Consider the following 22447-nt stretch of genomic DNA (forward strand, 5'->3'; position numbering starts at 1 on the left):
TTAACTCTCCCACTTGAACTTCTATTTTCTGAATATTCACACAAAGTTTTGTGCTCTTTCCAGCTTGCCCTTCATTGGTGGCCATCTAGGTTTTGCTTGAATACCAGATCAAATGGATCCTACTACAAATTTATGTTATTTTGTCTCAACTGTGTCCTCTCTGTAGCAAGGATAAATTTTATTCTTGCTTAATTGATAGTCTTGCTATTCCCCACAGACTGAGGAAAACTTCTAATCTTTCCTCAAACATCTCACAACACACTTTACTAGGAAAATGGAGAGCAATCATCACGAACTGTCACCTCCCCTTCTTTATAAGTAAAATTCTTCCACGTAATTTCTTTTTTTGTGCACTGAAAACTGATTTTAAATGATAAATTACAACTCGGACACAAGGCAGGTAATGGGAGGAGAGCTGGATTTTCTGTGGGGTCGCATTACATTGATGGTCTCAGGGGCTGGGGCTCCAGGCCCAATGCTAAGTCTTGCCAAGAGGCTCTCAGCCTTGGGTACTGGTGATCTGGGAGGGCAGCAGGGCCTCTTGTTGCAGGGGAAGCAGTAGGATGACTTCTTTAAACATAGTGTTGCTGTTGCTGCTGCTGCTGCTGCTTCTTAGTGGCGGCCTTGCTGGCCAGGTCCTTGGCCTTCTCGATAGCTGCCAGAGTGGTTTCCTTCGCCTTCTCAGTTGCTTCCTTAGCTCTTTCAACAAGTGTCTTAGAAGAGCTTCACCTTGCAGCTTGGCCAGGATGTACTCAAAGCCTTTGATGGTCTTGGTCACGTTACTTTTGAATCTAGCTAGGCCCAACTCCTGCGCAACTCTGGAGACCCCGAACAGACTGGAGAAGAAAGACCCAGGCCTCCCGTCGGATTTCAGTCCAGCCACTGTTTTCAGGGTTCACACAGTAAACACATCTTTCCTCCACCACCATCAGCCGGGCATGGTTGATGTTCCAAGTGAAAGTGGTCATGGTCTGGTTCTGTGGGTCCACGATAGAGTCCTCGAGACTACACCGAGTGAGCTACATTAGCAGGAAAGAAGCGCTCCGCCCAGCGGGCCATGCGGTTGGTCTTCGTTAGAAGCCTCCTGGACAGCAGCTTCCGATTGGGAGTCACCTCCAGGTGCACGATGTCCTCCGTCAGCACATGTTTGCTGCAGGGGTTGGGGTAACGCTGCCATTAAGGCAGCAAACACTTGGTCCCAGGAGCGGCAGAGCACGCTCTGCCTCAGGAAATACTTCACCATCGTCCCGGAGGGGGTCGAGGTCGGGGTTGGGGCCGGGGTTGGGGCAGTGTCAGGGGGCGCACAGCATGGGGAGTAGGGGAGAGATGGGTCGCCGGGCTCGCGCTCTCTGTCACCGTCCCAAAGCCGTCGTCGCCGCCGCCTCCACCGCCACCGCCGCTGTCGCCGCAACCACCATCAGGGGGTGTCCGGCCGCTCGGCACTCCATGTAATTTCTTATTCTCTCATTTATTCCTATCTCTGATGAAGAGATGACTTTTCTAATCAAGACCAACTCCTATTATAAACTTTATCATAGCCCATCTCATATTTTCCAGAAAAAAAAATCACTTCAAAATCATCACCTTTCTCATTTTTAGGCTTTCCCTATGTAGTAGTCTTTTCTTTATGCCTTCAAATACATCAGTTTTCCTTCCTTTGGGGGGAAGATCAATAATAATAAAAAATGGTCTCTTAATTAGTAAATATGATGACCTTTCCTCTGTCCCTTTTTTTAATCTCAGTGCTTCATTTGTCACAGGTAACTTTCGCCTAAAATGTTTTCACCTTTTTCTCTTCAAAAGTTCCCCGTTTCTCTCAAATCAACCTTCTAGTTCCCAAGACATGTGACTGGCATTATCTTCAGCTACTCACTGTACCTCAAAATATACAATCAATCAGTTGCACTATACAGTGATTTCTCCTTCCATAATATTTATCTAATATGCTCTTTTATATCTATTCGTACAATTTTTAATCTTTTTCAACCCTCCCATAGTATCATGGATCAAGTGCTGGAAAGGACCTAAGAATCCCTTTCCTTCCAATGTCTCCTAAGAAATGAGGAAGCAAAAACCTAAGGATGTTAAGTATCTTACCTGATGCAATACAGATAACATTAGAGGTGGAATTTGAACCCAAGTTCACTGACTTTAGGGCCAATTCTGTTTCCACTCTATCTAATGTAATATTATCATAATTAGTACCCTTGAATCAAGGCACTTCTCAATCCATAGCATCCACTATAAAGCTGCTAGCTATTTTCCTAAAGCATAGATGTAATTATGTTACTCTTTTATTTCAGAAACAGGAGTGGTCTTCTAGGATCAATTCTAAAATCTATGGTCATGTAAAAATAGGTTCTTCAAAAGTGTTCACCCTTCTTACACAATTTACCCCATTTCACACTCTGAAGTCCAGATTACCTGAAGATTCCTCACATTAAACACTCCTCCTGTCTCTCTGTCTTTGCATTTACCATCCCCTAGGACTGGGAACTATTCCCTTCTCAACTTAATCTTTTGGAACCCCTTTTTACCTTCAAAACTCAGCTCAAGCACTACCTTTTTTCAAGAATAACTCTTCTCTAGTGCCTTGCAAACAAAATTATCTTGTATATATTTTGTATCTATTTTATATAATTTTAAATGTGATGTCTTCCCCATTACAATGCAATTTTCTTGGGGAAAAGGCCATTTGGCTGCCATATCCTATTTTTTGTTCATTTTGATCATAGGATCATATGAAAGCATGAATATCTGTTCAACCTCTCCCCACATTTACATTTGTGGAAACTGAGATCTAAAGAGATGAATTGCTTTCAACAAAGGTAAATACCTGAAAGTAGCACTGAAATTTGATACTGATTTTTTTTTTACTATAATGTGTTCTTTCCACTATACATCATACTAATAATCTTCCCTCTCCCATAACATATTGTCTAAGATCCTAGGTCTTTTTTTTTTTTAACAAGAATTGGTGATTGATTACATCTCAACCACCAAGCACTTGTAAATTTATTTTTTGGGCCCAAGTGTAATGTGTAACATGTCTGCTTTAAAACTCATCTTATTGATCACAACAATTCTACAGGAAGCCAAGATGGAGGCTGGAAAGCAGGCGTGAGCTCCCCCCTCCCAGGTCACTCCAAACACCTATAAAATATGGCTCTGAACAAATTCTAGAGCTGTAGAACCCACAAAATAGCATAGGGAAGCAGGGCTCCAGCCCAGGACAGCCTGGATGGTCACAGGGTAAGGTCTATCACACAGAACTGGGAGCAGAGCGGGGCTCATCGTGAACTGCGCCTGGAGCAACCAGACTAGGAACTGGGTGAAACAGGCACTAGTGCCCTGAATCAGTGAGCTGTGGTAGTTACCAGACTTCTCATCCCACAAACACCAAAGACAACAGAGAAGGTTAGTGGGAAAAGCTTCTGGGAGAGAGTGAAAGGAGTTTGTGGTTCGGCCACTGCCCCAGGGGCAGAGGAGGTGATGCAGCTCTGAGGCAGCTTACAGAGCTACAGCTGCAGTTGTTTCCAGTCCCAGGCCCACCTGGTGGGAGGAATGAAGTGGCAGATCAGAGAGGGAGTGCAGAGCCTGCTTAAGATCTGAGTCCAGTACGGGTTGGTGGTTCTTGGGGGAGGAGGAGTGCTGGTGTGGAAGAGCTTGCTGTGTAGAAATAGCTCTGAAAACAACAGCACAGACCGTCAAGCTTGGGACAAAGTACCCTTTACTCTACAAGCAGTTATACTGCAGTGAAAAACTCAAGGTTCAAGTAAGTTGGCTGGGAACATGGGCAGGCAGAGAAAACAGACACACATTCAGACTCAGACTTTGGAATCTTTCTTTGGCGACAAAGAAGACCAAAACATACAGACAGAAGAAGTCAACAAAGTCAAACATCCTATATCAAAAGCCTCCAAGGAAAACATGAACTGGTCTCAGGCCATGGAAGAGCTCAAAAAGGAGTTGGAAAAGCAAGTTAGAGAAGATGAGGAAAAATTGGGAAGAGAAATGAGAATTATGTGAGAAAACCATGAAAAACAAGTCAATGACTGGCTAAAGGAGACCCAAAAAAATACTTAAAAATACTTAAAAATAGACTAACTCAAATGGCAAAGGAGCTCCAAAAAGCCAATGAGGAGAAGAATGCCTTGAAAGGCAGAATTAGCCAAATGGGAAAGGAGGTCCAAAAGACCACTGAAGAAAATACTACCTTAAAAATTAGATTGGAGGAAGTGGAATCTAGTGACTTGATGAGAAACCAAGATGTGATAAAACAAAGACAAAGGAATGAAAAATTGGAAGACAATGTGAAATACCTCATTGGAAAAACCACTGACCTGGAAAATAGATCCAGGAGAGATAATTTTAAAATTATTGGACTACATGAAAACCATGATCAAAAAAAGAGCCCAGATATCATCCTTCAAGAAATTATCAAGGAGAACTGCCCTGATATTCTTGAGCCAGAGGGTAAAATAGAAATTGAAAGAATCCACTGATTTCCTTCTGAAAAATATCCCAAAAAGAAAGCTCCTAGGAATATTGTCACCAGATTCCAGAGCTCCCAGATCAAGGAGAAAATACTGCAAGCAGCCAGAAAGAAACAATTTGAGTAATGTGGATTCACAATCAGGATAACACAAGATCTAGCAACTTCTACATTAAAGGATCGAAGGGCACGGAATATGATATTCTGGAGGTCAATGGAGCTAGGATTAGAACCAAGAATCACCTACCCAGGAAACTGAGTATCATGCTCCAAGGCAAAATATGGATTTTCAATAAAATAGAGGACTTTCAAGGTTTCTCAGTGAAAAGACCAGAGCTGAATAGAAAATTTGACTTTCAAACAGAAGAATCAAAAGAAGCATGAAAAGGTAAACAAGAAAGAGAAATCATAAGGCACTTACTAAAGTTGAACTGTTTTGTTTACATTCTTATACGGAAAGATGATATGTATAATTCATGAGACCACAGTATTATGGTAGATGAAGGGAATATACATATATAGAGAGACAGCGGGCACAGGTTGAGTTGAATATGAAGGGATGATATCTAAAACAATAAAATCAAATTAAGGAATGAGAGAGGAATATATTGAGAGAGGGAGAAAGGGAGAGATAGAATGAGTTAAATTATCTCTCATAAAAGTGCAAGGAAAAGTAGTTCTATAGGTAGGGAAGAGGGGGCAGTTGAGGGGGAATGAGTGAATCTTGCTCTCATAGTATTTGACCTGAGAAGGCAATAACATACACTCAATTGGGTATCTTACCCCACAGGAAAAAAAAGGAGATAAAAAGGGGAGACAATAGAAGGGAGGGCAGATGGGGGAGGAGGTAATCAAAAACAAACACTTTGAAAAGGGACAGGGTCAAGGGAGAAAATTGAATAAAGGGGGATAGAATAGGAAGGAGCAAAATATAGTTAGTCTTTCACAACATGAGTATTTTGGAAGAGTTTTACATAATGATGCACATGTGGCCTATGTTGAATTGCTTGCCTTCTTAGGGAGTGTGGGTGGGGAGGGGAGAGGGGAGAGAATTTGGAACTCAAAGTTTTAAAAACCGATGTTCCAAAAAAAGTGTTTGCATGCAACTAGGAAATAAGATATACAGGCAATGGGGCATAGAAATTTATCTTGCTCTACAAGAAAGTGAGGGGAAAAGTCTTGGGGGGGGGTGACAGAAGGAAGGGCTGACTGGGAAAAGGGACAACCAGAATATATGCCATCTTGGAGTGGGTGGGAGGGTAGAAATGGGGAGAAAATTTGTAATTCAAACTCTAGTGAAAATCAATGCTGAAAACTAAAAATATTAAACAAAGTAAAAACCAACCATTCTACAAAAAAAATCATCCTATTAAATTCAAATTTTTCCCGACCTAACATTTTTTATTCTGTCATGCAATACTTAGCTATCCCTCCTAAGTAAAATTTGTCATCCAAAAATATTATAAACATGTTATCTTTGCTTCCATCCAAGTAACTCATAAAAAGTAGTGAAAATTATTTCACAATAGACCTGTGTCAATTTTCCTAAAAGTCAATCATCAATTTTTGATTCAGCTCATTAAACTCTTTTGAAAGTATCTATCAACACGGGCCCTGAAATCAGGAGAACCTGAGTTCAAATCTGGCCTCAGATACTTGACACACGTACTAGTTGTGTGACCTTGAGCAAGTCACTTAACCCCAATTGCCTGCCTTCCCCCCCTCCAAACAAACAAACCCCCCAAAGAAATTATTTATCATAACTAATACCTAGCCTTTATTTCTCCTCCTTGGAGGTTGGGTTTGGAATCTGGAAAATCAAGGTTCAAATTTTACCTCAGATATTCACCAACTGTATGATTCTGGGCAACTTCCAATCTCCTACCTTTAGTTTCTAAATTTCTAATGAGAGGGAGTAGGATTTGATGGCCTGTAAGGTTTCTTTTTGCTGTACATCTGTGATATGGCAATTGTCCTCACAAGTAAATTACACAAGACTTTGTAAACTTTCTAAATGCCTTTGTAAAATTCATATATCATAGTTCAGTGGTATTGATAAGGGGTGATTTACTTACTTTCACTATACCTCTACCATTAGGTAGTATTTTCTGCTTTTCAAAATACTTTATTAATTTCCAGTTATATGTAAAATTATTTGATATTCATTTTTAAAATTTTGAATTACAATCTTTTTTCCTTCCTTCCCTAAAATCTCACCTCTCTAAGAAGAAATTTGATAAGGGGTATATGTGTGCAGTCATGCAAACCATATTTCAATATTAGTCATGTTCTGAAAGAAATCACAGACAATAATGCAACATAAAGTTGAAAAAGTGTGTTCCAATCTACACTCACAGTCTAATTAGTTCTGTTTCTGAAGGTGCAAGAATTCTCATGATGAGTCCTTTGGATTTGTCTTAGATAATTTTATTTCAGAGAATAGCCAAGTCAATCACAGTTGATCATTGTAAAATATTCCTGTTACTGTATACAATGTCCTCCAGGTTCTCCTTACTTCCCTTTGCCTCAGTTCCTTTAAATCATTCCAGATATTTCTGAAACCTTCCTGCTCATCATATCTATAGCATAATAATATTCCATCACAGTCAAAAACCACATCTTGTTTGACCATTTTCCAGTTGATGAGAACTCTTTCAATTCCGAACTCTATGCCACCACAAAAATATCTGCTATAAATAGTATTGTACATCTAGGTCCTTTTTTCCTTTTTCTTAGGTATCTTTGAGATACAGACCTAGTTAGTGAGACTTCTGGGTCAAAAAATATGCACAGTTTTATAGTCCTTTGAATATAGCTCCAAATTGCTCTTCAGAATAGATGGTCATCAGTTCACAACTCCACAAACAGTATTCATGTACAACTTTTCCAAAACTCCCTGCATTATTTGTCATTTTTATTTTCTCTCACACTAGCCAAGCTGGTAGGTGTGATGTGGAAACTCTGAAGTGATTTAATTTTTATTTTGCTAATTAATATTGATGTGACTCATTTTATATTTCTACAGATAGTTTTAATTTCTTCATCTGAAAATTCTCTGTCCAAATCCTTTGAACATTTTTATCAATTGAGGAATGAAATGTATTCTAAAAAATTTACTCAGTTCTTTATATATTTGAGAAATAAAGCCTTAACTAGAGAAACTTACTATAGTTTTCCCCTATAGTTTTCTTCTTTCCTTCTCATCTTGGCAAGATTGGTATTGTTTTTGTGAAATGAATTTAATTTAGTTAAATTAAAATTATCCATTTCACTTCCCATTATGTTCTGTATCTCTAGTTTGATCATACATTCATTCCTTATCCATAGATGTGACAGGTAAGTTAGTCTGTGCTCCCCAAATTTGCTTATGGTATCACCATTTGTGTCTAAATCATGTACCCATTTTGACCTTATTTTGTATTTGCTGTGAAATGTTGACATATACGTAATTTCTGTCAAATTGCTTTCTAGTTAATCCAGCAGTTTTTGGCAAATAGTGAGTTCTTGAACCAAAAGCTGGGTCTTTGACTTTATCAAATGCTAGATTACTATAATCATTTACTGCTGAGTCTTGTCTTCCTAATCAATTCCATTGATTCGCCAGTGTATTTCTTAGGCAATAACTGATTGTGTTGATGATCACCACTTTGTGACATAATTTGATATCTGGTGCTGCTAGAACATTTTCCTTCACCTTTTTTTTTCCCATTGATTCCCTTGATAATATTGACTTTTGTTCTTCCAGGTAGATTTTTTTATTTTTCAAGAACTATAAAATATTTTTGGTAGTTTGATTAGTATGACATCGAATAAGTAAATTAATCTAGTAGAATTGTCATTTTTATTGTTTTGGTTGGGCTTACTCATGAGTAATCAATATTTCCTCCATTATCTAGATCTGTCTTCATTCCTGTGAAAAGTATTTTGTAATTATGCTCACATATTTCCTGGGTTTGTCTTGGGAGATAGACTCCTAAATATTTTATATTGTCTGCAGTTACTTTAAGTGGAATTTCTTTTTCTATCTCTTGCTACTGGAATTTGTTGGCAATATGTAGAAATTCTAATGATTTATGTGAGTTTACTTTATATCCTACAATTTTGCTAAAGTTGTTGATTATTTTAAGCCATTTTTTAAGTTTGTTCTCTAGGATTTTCTAAGTGTGCCATATCATCTGCAAAGAGTGATAGATTAGCTGCTTCACTGCCTATTGTAATTCTCTCAATTATTTTTCTTCTCTTATTGCTATAACTATATTTAGTGAAAATGGTGAAAATAGACATCCTTGAACCTCTAATCTTAAAGGAAAAGCTGCTAGTTTATCCCCATTTAAGATAATCTTGCTGATAGTTTTAGGTAGATACTACTTACTACTCTAAGAAAAAAAAACTTCTTTATTCATATGTTTGCTAGAGTGTACATTAGGAACAAATGTAGTAGTTTACCAAAGGCCTTTTCTGCATCTATTGAGATTGTCATATGATTTTTTATTGTTTTTATTATTGGTATCATCTATTATGCTGACAGTTTGACTAACATTGAACCAGCCCTGCATTCCTGGTCAAAATTCCATCTGGTCACAGTGTATGATCTTTGTGATATATTGTTTTAATCTCTATGCCATTTTTTAAATTTAAAAAATTTCCATCAATATTTATGAGGTAAATTGGTCTATAATTTTCTTTCTGTTTTTACTCTTCCTGGTTTAGTTATCAGCACCAGGTTTGTGTGATGGAAGTAATTTAGTGGGCCTACTTTGACCATTTTTAAAATAGTTCGTATAATATTGGAATTAACTGTTCTTTAAATGTTTGGTAGAATTTGATTTTGAATCCATTTTGTCCTGTGATTTTTTTTTTCTTAGGGAGCTCATTGATGGTTTGCCCAATTCCTTTTTCTAAGATGGTGTTATTTAAGTGTTCTTTTTCCTCTTTTGTTAATCTGGGCAATTTATATTTTTAAAATAGTTACAGTTTTCCCTTAATTTGTTAGATTTTTTTGTCATATTATTGGGCAAAATAGCTCCTAATAATTTCTCTAATTTCATCTTCCTTAGTGATAAATTCACCCTTTTCATTTTGATAATGGTAACTATTTCCGTCTATTTCTTAATGCGAATTAACTGTTTTCTTAATTCAATGGTTTTCCTACTTTTATTTATTAATTCCTAGTTTTATTTATTAATTCACTGGTTTTCCTACTTTCAATTTTGTTAATCTCTGATTTCAAAGATTTTTAATTTATTTTTATGTGAGATTTTTAATTTGTTATTTTTTCCAGTATTTTTTATTTGCAGGTCCACTTCTTTATTCTGCTCTTTTCTATTTTGCTGATGTAAATGTTTTACTATGTAAATTTTTCCCTAAGTACTACTTTGGATAGATATCATGAATTTTATTATGTTGCTTCATTTTTATCATTCCCGTTAATGAAATTATTTATTATTTCCATGATTTTTTTCTTTAAACTACTCATTCTTTAGGATTAGATTATTTAGTTTCCAATGAATTTTAACCTATGTTTCCATGGCCCTTTATTGAATATGGGTTTTATTACATTATAATCTGAAAAGGATTCTTTTAATGCTTCTGATTTTCTGAAATTAGTTGTGAAGTTTTGTGCCCTTATATGTGATTAATTTTGTGTATCATTTGCCAAAGATAAAAAAGTATATTCCTTTCTATTGCCATTCAATTTTATCCAGAGTTCTATAATATCTAATTTTTCAAAAATTCTATTCATCTACTTAACTTTTTCTTTTTTTGTGTGTAGAGGTATCTGGTTGTGAGAAGAGAAAGTTAAGGTCTACCACTAGTGTAGTTTTAATGTCTATTTCCTCCTGTAATTAACTTTTTTAAAGAATTTGGTGCATATATGTTGAGTATTAATATTACTTCATTTTCTATGGTACTTTTCAGCAAAATGAAGTTTCCCTGTGTATATCTTTAATTAAATCTATTTTTGCTTTTTCTTTGTTCCAGGATCATGATTGCTACTCCTGCTTTCTTTTCTTTTACTTCAGTTCAGTCATAATAGATTCTTTTTCAATGCCTTACCTTTATTCTGTGTGTCTCTCTGCTTCAAGTATGTTTCTTTTAAGCAATATATTGTAGGATTATTATTTTTAATCAACCATGCTCCCTGCTTCTTTTTTATGGATGAATTCTTACTATTCACATTTATAGTTAAGTTTACTGTGTATTTCCCTCCATCCTGCTTTTTCCCACTGTTTCTTTCTCTGTTTCTATCTGTGGCTCTCTCTGTTTCTCTCTCTGTCTCTGTGTCTTTCTGTTTCTTTCTGTCTCTCTGTCTCTGTCTCTCTCTGTTTCTGTGTCTCTGTCTCTGCCTCTCTATCTCTCTCTCTCTTTGGGTTCTCTTTCAGGATGTGGTCGATGGATTTTTCAATTCTTATTTTACTCTTTAGTTGTAGGATAGTAGAGCAGTTTTCCTGAATGATTTCTTGAAATACAATGCCTGTGCTCTTTTTTTATTGTAACGTAATTCTTAAATTATCTCTCCTGGAACTATTTTCCAGGTCAATTCCTTTTCCAATGAGATAGTTTACATTTTCTTCTATTTTTCATTCTTTTCATTTTGTTTACTTGTTTCCAGATATTTCATGGAATCGTGAGCTTCCACCTGCTCATTTCTAATTTTTAAGGAATTATTTTCTTCAGTGAGCTTGTTTGGGGAAGGTGTTTTTATGGTCTAATCATCTATCCCAGACCCTGAGATAGAACGGTTGCTTAATAAATTGTTATTGGATTGAATTTAGGATAGTTAGCTGTTTTCCTTTCATATCTTCACTTACACTGTTTTGTTTTGTTTTAATTCCTTGGTAAGCATTTTTTTTGTCTTCACAGTTTGAAATTTATTCTTCTTGGTAGAGAATATAAGTAACATTGTAGTCACTAATTTCTGTCTTCTGATCATAGTCACAGTCAGAATGAAGAATTTATTGTAGCTGTTTCAGTACTTCATAGAGGAGATAACCACCTACATGCAGAGTAGCCTAAACTTGGCTTCTTGCCAGAAGACAGGATTCTTAAGCAAATTGCTCAGATGGTAAAAACTTGAGAAAGTTAAATAGCTGTTCATCAATTCCATAAGGTATTTCATTTTTTTCAGATTTTAAGTTTCCAAATCAAAGGAGATCATAGCAGTTGTGCATTACTATTTTATTTTTTAAATACTTTCTAATGTCTTTTCATGAGAATTTGTGTTTTGGGCATTTTTTTGTGTAGAAGAAATAAATAGCCAACCTATACCTGATTTATTTTTCACATTGAGTACCTTTGTAGAAAAGACCTTATAAATTACCTTTGGAATTTAGTATGAGTCATTTCTAAGCTTTAAGTCATTTTCCTAGGGTTCTGGATGAGGGAATAAACAAACAGAGACTAAGAGAAAAAGGCATGATTTCTGCCTTTAAAGGTCAGATTCCCCTCCTCCCCAGTACTGAATCTGATTTCTGTGATTCTAGAAACCATTATGGGGAAAGGTCACATCAGTCCCTTGAAGTATTGTTACATAAAAATAGCTAACATGTATATAGGTTTGCAAAGTGTTTACAAACTTCTCACAATAATTATGCTATTGTCATGTTAAGAAAATTTTCTAAATAAGGAAAAGTTTAATGACTTTCACAATAGTAAGGAAGACAAGATTTAAACCAATATTTCTTCTGTTTCTATTCCTATTTTTTGTATATTTTACAAATTGATGACTTACAGACTTGTTTTACATTTCAGTAATTTTTGGATATCTCACCCTCCCCTTCTTATCTACTCCCCTCAAGAAAAATTAATCTCCCTTTAAACAAATAAAAACATTTAAACCAAACCATATAACAAAGTACTCATATCTAACAGAGTATGCTTCATTTTATACCTGTAGTCCCCAACAACTCTAAAAAGAAGTGTGAGCTATGTTTTGTCTTCTGCTCTTTTAAGTCAGGATATTTCATTACGATTAATAAGAGTTTAGCAGATGTTTTTGATTGCTTGCATTTCTCTATTGTAATCTTTGTAACTTATTTGCCTGATCTTCCAGATTTCTTCCCATTCTACAGGAAACAATATAACATAATTTAACCGTACTTGAACTTGATATTAGGAGATATTAGTTCAAATCTCTGCTTTCTTCTTTAATAATTGTGTAAAGAGAGGCAAAGTGTTTAAATTTGTTAGCTTGGCTTCTTCCTTTATAAGATGTACATAATAATATATATACTATATATATATATATATATATATATATATATATATATATATATATATATATATATACAATATATATATGTCCCTTCTGTCACAGAATTGCTATGAGTAAACTGTTGTGCAACTTAATGTGTTCTACAAGTAATATATATGTGTGTATGTGTGTGTATGCATATATATATATATATATATATATATATATATATATATATATATACTTTTTACTCTAAATTCTTAATTACTTCACTTTGCTTCCAATTTCTGTACATTAAAAAAAAGAATGTTTTGGTCTATGATACAGAGCTGGAAGAAAACTTTCACTAGAAAACTTGTCTTCTCGTAGTATTGGGAACTAATTTCAGTAGTTTTTCAGTGGTGTCCCCTTATGGGGCTTTCTTGGAAAAGATAATGGAGTGGTTTGCCATTTTCTTTCCCATTTTACAGATGAGGAAGCTGAGGCAAACACGGTTAAGTGACTTGCCCAGTGTTTCACAGCTAATAAATGTCTGAGGCCAGATGTGAATTTCGGAAAATGAGTTTTTCTAACTTCAGGCCCAAGACTCTATCCACTGCCACCTAACTAAACTGACATGCAATTCAATCCTTATGATCTCTAAACTTGCCTGATAGACAATGCTCTAGTTCAATTTCAGCAGTCTTATAGATGCCAAAATTGTATTAAATGTGTAACATCAAGTTGTAAGGTAACTTCAGATGATCACTGATGAGAACTCATTATTGTTCAAATTTTTCTTTCAACTGTTGCAAATAAAGAATTTTTTTTAATGTGCACTAGATCAAGTTGTTCATCTCTCTGTTTTCTGCTATTGAGTGACTATATGCTATGTGTTGAAAAAGTCTTATTTGAATTTTAAAAATATAATCAATATATCCTCAGGGAACTTTGTAGAATACAGTTTTTTTAACCTTTCTGTGGCAAAACCTGGGTAAAATTTTTTTCCTCTATTTCCCCCATTAGAATAAAGTAATAAAATTTTTATTACTAAAGATATTTTTTTCATGTACAATGCTATTCCTTTATTCACTCACTGAATCACTATTTATAAAATATTTGATATATATAAGGGACTTTTATAGGCATTGTGGAAAATATAAAGATTAGGATTTGTACCTTATCCAGATGATCTTAAAATCATATGAAATTAGATTCTAAATTATATTTATAATATTACTGGGGATCTTATTCCTAAAAAACACTAATTTTTGCCCAGCATCTCCCTTAAAAGAAATGTTTAGCTAATTGAGTGTTAGGGTAGTCTTACTACGGATATGATTGTTTTTAGCTTTGAAAATTTGTTATATTATGTATTTGCTATGAAAATTTATTTTATTTTGTATTTGCAAAATAACCCTTTTTAAAAAAGTATGACGAATAAAACATTCCATTTAGATCAAGGAACTGACATGTTCCTTAGGAGAAGAAAATCCATACATATAATATGCAAGCAATTCCCTTGCTTTTACTCAAACCTAATTTGTGTGCAAGAACACTTCAAAACAGCTAGCTTCTTAGAAGTAGCTAGAGTATATGCAGGTGTATCTTACTACATTACCTTTAGAAAAAAACTCAATATAATCTCAAATATTTCCATAAGTGGATAAATAGAAAATTGGAAGACAAAGGACTTGTTTACACTTACCCAACCTGATCGTCAAAATTATATACATATATGTGTGTGTGTGTGTGTTCATGTGCTTGTATTCTGTTATGTATGCATATTTTGTCACTCTGATGTTGTTCAATGTATTGCTAACTATTTTGTAAAGAAGAATATAGCCAGATTAGCATTGTTCCCAAGGACAATGGTATAAAATATTCTCTTACAATATTGGCATTGACCTTGGCTTTATGAACTTAAGATCAGAGCCAATCTAATTGTTTTGTTATGTCCTGTATTTTGATAGTGTCAGATGTTTACTTAAAATTTCTTTTATCCTGAGGATTAAACTAGTTTTCATGGTGTCAGGTCTTCATAGTATGTGATAACTATAAATTCAAATATATATGACATAGGAAACATGTTACAAATTTACTTTAATGGATTATTCTAAATGCCCAGAAATATTGAAGGTTTTATCTACATATCAGAAACCATGCTAATAGTGCTAATTTCTTTATTAAAATGTTAGAATTGGTTAATTAAAGAATTAAAATATGTGGAAAGACCATGTGTAGCTTACTGTAGATGCCATGGAATAATGTAAGTGGTTCAGGTAGAGGGAGTATGTTAGACTTTACCCATAATCATGCTAGTATGTTAAGTTCTAGATAAGGGTATAAAATACAATGTTTAGCAACATAAGGATGAAAAACTGAGAAGTCAAGTTGATTTGGACAAATATACACTCCATAGTAGTCCCTAAATTTTGTTTTGCTAATCTTTCAAGGACTTTTTTTGCTTTGCTTCCGTCCCTGGAAAATAATCTTCTTACCATCCTGGCCCATGATTATTTTAGCTGTGGCTTGCTATTTTTTTTTCTCTTCCAAGCTCAGACTCCATTAAACTCCTCAGCCCTCAGCTTTTCCCCTCTTCAGAGGTTTTCTTAATCAATGACCTTACTTCAGGTAGGACATTGCACACACACACACACACACACACACACACACACACACACACACACACATTTTTACATATTTACAGTATTACATATTTACACTATTACAAAACATTAAAAACCATATGCTTAAGCATAAAATAATGCTCAAAGAAGGTAGCTATTTTCCGTATATACACATACATTCATTCAGTCGCCATTTTTGTCATGTTCCCTAAATTGGCTGAAAAGCATAGGAACAAGGATATGAAGAGGTTGTATTTCTGTGCCACCTTGAATTCCTTCCAGTTGGGTACAATTTAGACACATTTTATATACTCTGTAAAACACAAGTTTTTTTAAGTTTTAAAATTTAAGTTTGAAACAGCAATGTGAAAGTTATGAAAATCTCTTTAATTTGTGGATTTGAATCAGGAAAATGAATACAGGGAAAGTCTGGATCATTTCTCTCTCTAATGGCTTGAAACAGCCATTTGAAATGTGAAAAAAATTTGAGACAGTGAATGGTCAAGCAAGTAATAATTAACCACAAGGCAAAATGAGGTCTCCAAACAGTTACTCATGAAAGGGAAAATATGTTCTGGCATTTTGTGACATCCTGATACTGCTGAAATGACAAAAGCAGTGAAATTCAAGGAAAATTAAAGAGACAGAGGCATCTTATTGTATCAGAATGTGGTTCAGCTTTTTTAGTCTGTCACTTTAATGGTGAAATAGATTGGCATTAGGTGATGGTGTCAATTAGTGACTGGATAGCAACAGATAATCAATCAGATTAATATGGATTACTATCAGAGTGGCACTTTTATCAATTTGCTATGTAAACAGATCAAATTTAAGATATGTATGATAATAATTGATATGACAAATAACTCAAAAATTCCTATAAATTAAATTTATTATAGCTCATGTTCAAAGCTGTGCCTAAAAAGGAAAGTGGAAAGAATATATTTTATAAATAAATAAATATTAATTACATGTGTATATATATATATGTATGTATGTGTGTATAGTGTTGTTGTTTAATCATTTCAATCATGTACAACTCTTTGTTACAGATAAAATGTTTTTTGAGATTGTTCAGTCATTTCATTTGTGTCTGATTCAAACAGTCCCCATTTGGGGTTTTCTTGGCAAAGATAGTAAAGTAGTTTACAATTATTTTCTCTAGTTCATTTTACAAATAAGCAAACTGAAGTAAAAAAGAGTTAAGTGACTTGCCCAGGGTCACACAGCTAAGTGATTAAGGCCAGATTTGAACTGATGAAAATGAGTTATCCTGACTTCAGGTCCAACACTCTATCCATTGTTCCACTTAGCTCTGTGCATATGTTTTTAAGTGCACATTTTAACACATATCCACATATGCATATTTGCATACACATATGTATGTGTATTTTGTGTGTACACATATGTGTTATGACATATGCATATATGTCCCAAAACAGTGTGGGGGTACTTGTATGAGTTGTCTAATGAGATAACAGTGTTGTGGGACTGTTTTTCTAATCCTTGATACGATCACCCTCAATACAATTTAAAACTTTATTTGTATTTCCCTCTCATAACAACCTACACAGTAATTACCATGAGTTCATATGAGGGAAGAAATGTTTTGAAATGGTCAGGAACAGATGCATGACAAGTAGAATGACATTTAAAGGGAGGAGTGGGTAGACAATCAATTGAAGGCATCCAATGGAAAAAAAAGATTTGCAAATGATCATCACTGGTTATTTGCACTGCCTCATGAAACTAGACAACTGATTAGCCTCCATTGGTATATGTATAATATGCAACATACAAGCTCCTCATCATTTTCATTCATTCTTTTTCCTTTTAGTAAAAACAAATTTGCTTAATGACAGAATTGATAGGAAGCTTAAAGTTACTTGTGGCTGGCATATGATATTTGTCTAATATATGATTGTTTGTCTTAGTGATTTCACAGATAGACTTTTAGAGTTAGATGGGAATCTTGAAGAAAATTCATTTCAACTTATAACTGCAAGAGTTCATAATAGATCATTCTTCAAAACCACAAATATTATATAGACAAAGAAATTGAGGCTACAGAGGTGATGTACCTTACCTAATATAGCACTAATGATGCAATTACAGCCCAAATCTTTTGACTACTAATTCAACCAATATTATTTGAAAGAGAAAAGTAGGTTTGGAATCAGGCAACATAGGTTCACATTTCAGCTCTGCCACTTATAAGCTCTTGGACCTTATGAAGTCACTTCACTTTCTCTGAGTCTGTTTCCTTAGTTGTTAAGAGGTGATAATAATACTTGCACCACCTACCTAAAAAGTTGCCATAACGAACGTCCTACATAAAATACAGGATTTCAATACTTCAAGTACAGTTAAAAAGTGTTACTCTGGAGTAAGTCTGGTACTGAATCTATCCTAACAAGACTGATTCTCAGACAATAGAACAGATTGCAGTTTATTAGAAGACCCATACTCTAAGCCTTTTTAGTTTAGGAGAACCTTGTAGAATTTGTGCTTGTGAGATGGAAGAACATTAAACCTTACCATATGCCCTGCTTCTACATGCTCCAGATACCTGGCCTTGTCCACGGGCCTTTCTACCTTCTATACACAAGTTTTTCTGTACTTTCCCAGCTGGATATTCTTTTATGTTGTCTTCCTCAATTAGAGTATGTGGTCCTTGATAGCAATGACAATTAAGCTTTTAGACAGATAAAGATAGTGATAGAGATAGGAGTGGAGATAGGAATAGAGATAGATAGAGATAGAGATAGAGATGTATTCCCATCATGTGCCATGATTCTTGTTACATAGTAAGTACTTATTTTTTTTCATTCTGTCTTTTTTTTTCTCTTTTACTTATTTTTCCATTGTTTTTCTTTCCTTATTTATTCCTTCTTTTCTTTCTTCTTCCTTCCTTCCTTCCTTTCTTCCTTCCTTTCTTCTTTCCTTTGTTCCTTCCTTCTTTTCTTCCTTCCTTTTTTCTTTCTTTCTTTCATTCTTTTTCTCTTTATTTCTTTCTCTCTCTTCTTTCTTTTCTTCCTTCCTTCCTTCTTTCTTTCTTTCTTTTTTTCTTTCTTTCTTTTTTTTCTTTCCTAACTTTTGTGATACCAGGAACACCTCCATGCCATCATAAAATGAAAGATCTATGTCTAGCTATATAGCTAGCAATATCCATCTATAGATGGGTACAAATATCTATGTGTATAGAAAATATACCTTCTGGAATATTTAGGAAGTATGGACTAGTGAGAAAGGCATGGGAAGTTTGTTTCCAGGCTTTATTGGTGACTTGATTATGCCTGCTCTTAAATATTTTATAGTTGAGAAAAAGAGTCAGAGAATTGCCAAGATTACTGGTCCATGTGTTTACATTCCATGTCTATATAATATTTATAGGCATGATCTAGATCACTACTGAGAGCTTACTGAATAAGAAAAAATATGGGAAGGGAACTTGAGCACTTTCTTAATTCTATCTACATCACCCTACAGAGGGCACTACACAGAATATAAGATTCCACTGAGCTAATTATTTATATGATACAAAAAAGCCATATGATTTGATAGAACAAATTGCTGCCTCAAAGGCTGTCTTTCAGGAAAATGTTATGAGAGAGCATCCTGGTTTTCTTCCTTTGTATGTTTTACATCTAATCAAATGTACTTCCTAAATGATGGAATCCTGAGATGAACATAATATTCCAGCTGTGGTCTGATGAGAAAACAGTATAGTGGGATGACTTTTCTAGTCTGATATTATCACTCTCAATGTGAATTTGAAACTTCATTTGCGTTTGCCTGTCTTAGCCAACTTTTGACTCATATGGTAATAACAGCTCACCAAAACCTTGTGATCTTGAGAAGAGCAGCTTCCTTTCCACTCCTTTCCCATCTTGTGATCAGGGGATTATGATAGCTGATATGAGATTTAGGCAACTCCTCTTATAGTTGATGTCCTAAACTGATATAAAATAAGGCATTCATAATATAACTAATGATTACTAAAAGAAAAACTTACTTATCCACTCGTATTGGGAAAGTATAATATCTTAGACTATATTTAGACTAGTCTTTTATTTGATGTTCAAAACTTTGTGTAAAATAAGATATTCATAATGCATCTAACAGTTAATAAAAGGAGAATATTTTTAGATAGATCAGGAAAGAATATTAAGGTCAGAGATGGGATTTCATCTATGATAAAGTATTGATGCAATGAACACAGATTTTTAGAGATTCATGCTGCTGATCGATAGTTCGAAACATCAATCAGAAACTTGGGCTCATCATATCCTGGCTGTTCTGTATCCAATTGAATAGGAAGTATCAACAGTAAAAGCTTAAGCTCCTGATCTAAACAATTCTCAGGGGCAATTTCAATAACTTTTAAGAGAAAAATAAACCCTAAAAAATAAAAAAAAATCTAGCTCAACTTTCATGGAGAAGAGGGAATATTATTCTCACCATAGGAGGTTTAGTGGAAATAGCATTGCATTGTGAATTAGAGAATTTGGGTTTAAATTAAGGGTATTCCACTTATTACTTGTATGACCTTGGGCAAATTATTCAGTCCCACTGGAGATCAGTCTCTCATCATTTATATGTCTTCTAATGTATCTCCAAGCTCCAAATCTATGATGGCACAGTTGCCATTTTGAACCACATCATAGAATTTACATGTATCCTATTAAATTTGATCATCTTGGATTTAGTGTGGAAGAGGATTCTGGGAAGATGGTGGAGTAGGTCAGAAAACTCCAAGTTCTCAAGACTTTCCTCCACAAGAGGTAAAACAGGCATTAGGGCAAACATAGAGCTGGTAAAAATAAGCAAGAGAAATGGTAGAACAGGGGTCCTCCAAGGACAATCAGAGAAGATCTGAAGAAAGTCCCAGAATGAGGTTTGGTGCCTGTGAAGAGTAAACCCCTCCAGGCTAGGGATCACTTTAAAAACCAGCAGCAAGCCCTGGGGTTAGCTGGTTTGGGAAGCTGCCTAGGCCCCAACCAAGGGAACTTTTACTACCAAGACAGTGAGAGGAGTTAATTGTCTGAGCCAGGGAAGATCAAGGGAACTGCTATTGACAAGGAATGCTAGACCCACCTGTGCTGTAGAAATAGAAATGGAGATGAAGCAGGGGCAAGAAGGACCCAGTACATAGCCAGTGAGTGCAGAAGCAATGGGGCAGGGACATTGCTTGCTGTGGGCACTTATAAGAGCCTGGAGGTCTTGGTTTGGGTTCAAGATCGAAGAGGAAAACTGAAGAAGGATCTGAGGCCAGAGGCACCATCCCCCATACCCTAGGAATAGAGGTGATTGCAAAAATGAAGCTATTACTAAAAAAATGCACAGACAAAGAAGAAAGAATCCAACCATAGAGTTGCTATGGAAATAGAGAAGATCAGAGTTCATCTTCAGAGGAGGATACTGAAGGACAGAAATGCTTTTCTACCCCAAAGAGTAATGTCAAATGGTCACCTGCCCAAAAATAGTTCATAGAACTTTTAAAAGACTTCAAAAATGAAATGAGAGAGATTGAGAAAAAAAATTTAAAAATAAGAACAATCCAAGAAAAGCAAGAATATTATGAAAAGAAAGTTAACCAATTAGAAAAGGAGATCCAGCCTCTTAAGGAAGAAAATGATTCATGGTAAATCAGAACTGGGCAAGGGGCAGCCAGTGAAGTTATAAGAGATCAAGAAATAATAAAAACAAAATATAAGGAATGAAAAAATAAAAAAGAATGTGAAATATCTCATAAGAAAAACAACTGATCTGGAGAATAGATCAAGAAGAGAAAACATAAGACTAATCAAACTACCTGAAAACTATGATAAAGGAAAAAAAAGAATCTTGATACAATAATATAAGAAATAACTAAAGAAAATTGTCCTGAAGACTTAGAAGAGGAGGGGAAGAAGATATAGAAAAAAATCCATTGATCACTACCTGAAAGAGATAATGAAAACACACAGGAATATTATAGTCAAATTCCTGAAACCCCCAGGTCAAGGATAAAATATTATGAGCAACAAGAAAAAAAAAATTAAATATGACAAAACCACAATTAAAATCACATGAGACCTAGCAGCAGAGACCCTAAAAGACTACAGGCCTTGGAACACTATATATCAAAGAGCAAAAGAACTGGGGTTCCAGCTGAAAATATCACACCCAGTAAAGCTAAGTATAAACCTAAATGAAAAAAATGACATTTAATGAATTGGCTGATTTTCAGGATTTTGTTAAAAAGGAAAAAAAAGAAAAACTGAACTTAATAGAAGATTTGAAAAACAAGATCCAAGAGAAACATAAGGTATATGCCAAAGACTAATTACAAGGGACTCAATAAGGAAAAACTGTTTACCTTTTATGTATGTAAAAGGTAAGACATATGTCTAAAATTATTATTAGTAATTGGGTAGTTCATAAGAAAGGATTAGGGTAGACTTGAGCATAATATGACTTCAAAATTTAAAACCATTCAGGAGCAGTTAAAAAGAGCAATTATCTTATACAAATGAGGTGAGAGAGGAAGAACCTGATACAAAGGAATCAGATGGGGGAGGAGGGCTGTTAGTTCTGGAAACATACTTTCATTGGGAATGGGTTCAAGAGGGAATAATACAGGTATATCTAGAAGAGTATAAAAGTCTTCTAAATTTAGAAGGAAATAAAATGCTAAGGGGATAGGGAGAGGGTAGAGGGAAAGGGAGGGATCTTTAGAAGGATAGTGAGAGAATAGGTTAAAGGAGCCTATAAAAGGGTTTTTAGATTTACGGAAATGGGAGGATAAGGGAGACATCCTTGGAGGGGGGGATTTTTAAGTAATAGAAGGGCAAGGGAGTGGGTAGGAGTAAAGTAGAGGAGTCAGGATGGATAGGAAATAAGAAATAAACACAAACATAAAAACAGTGATTAGGAGTAGAATCTCTCAGAGAAAGTATATGTTTATATATATATATATATATATATATATATATATATTTCTGTATATATGCATGTGTGTATGTATACACGTATATGTATATATGTATATTATATGAGTGTGTATATACATGTATATGTGTATGTGTGTGTATGTATAGCCATGCTTAATTGTAGTTGGGAGAGGGAAGGAAGAGGGAAAAAAGAATAAAATAAAAAGCGTATGGC

At 34.9% G+C, this 22447-nt stretch overlaps 1 pseudogene; it reads right to left on the reverse strand.

Annotated features, from left to right (window-relative positions):
- Positions 1-572: 572 nt before the first annotated feature.
- On the reverse strand, positions 573-1243 carry LOC118842576 (annotated as a pseudogene).
- Between the last annotated feature and the right edge of the window lie 21204 nt (positions 1244-22447).

The sequence above is a fragment of the Trichosurus vulpecula genome, chromosome 3 (assembly GCF_011100635.1).
Source record: "Trichosurus vulpecula isolate mTriVul1 chromosome 3, mTriVul1.pri, whole genome shotgun sequence".
Classification (NCBI taxonomy): Eukaryota; Metazoa; Chordata; class Mammalia; order Diprotodontia; family Phalangeridae; genus Trichosurus; species Trichosurus vulpecula.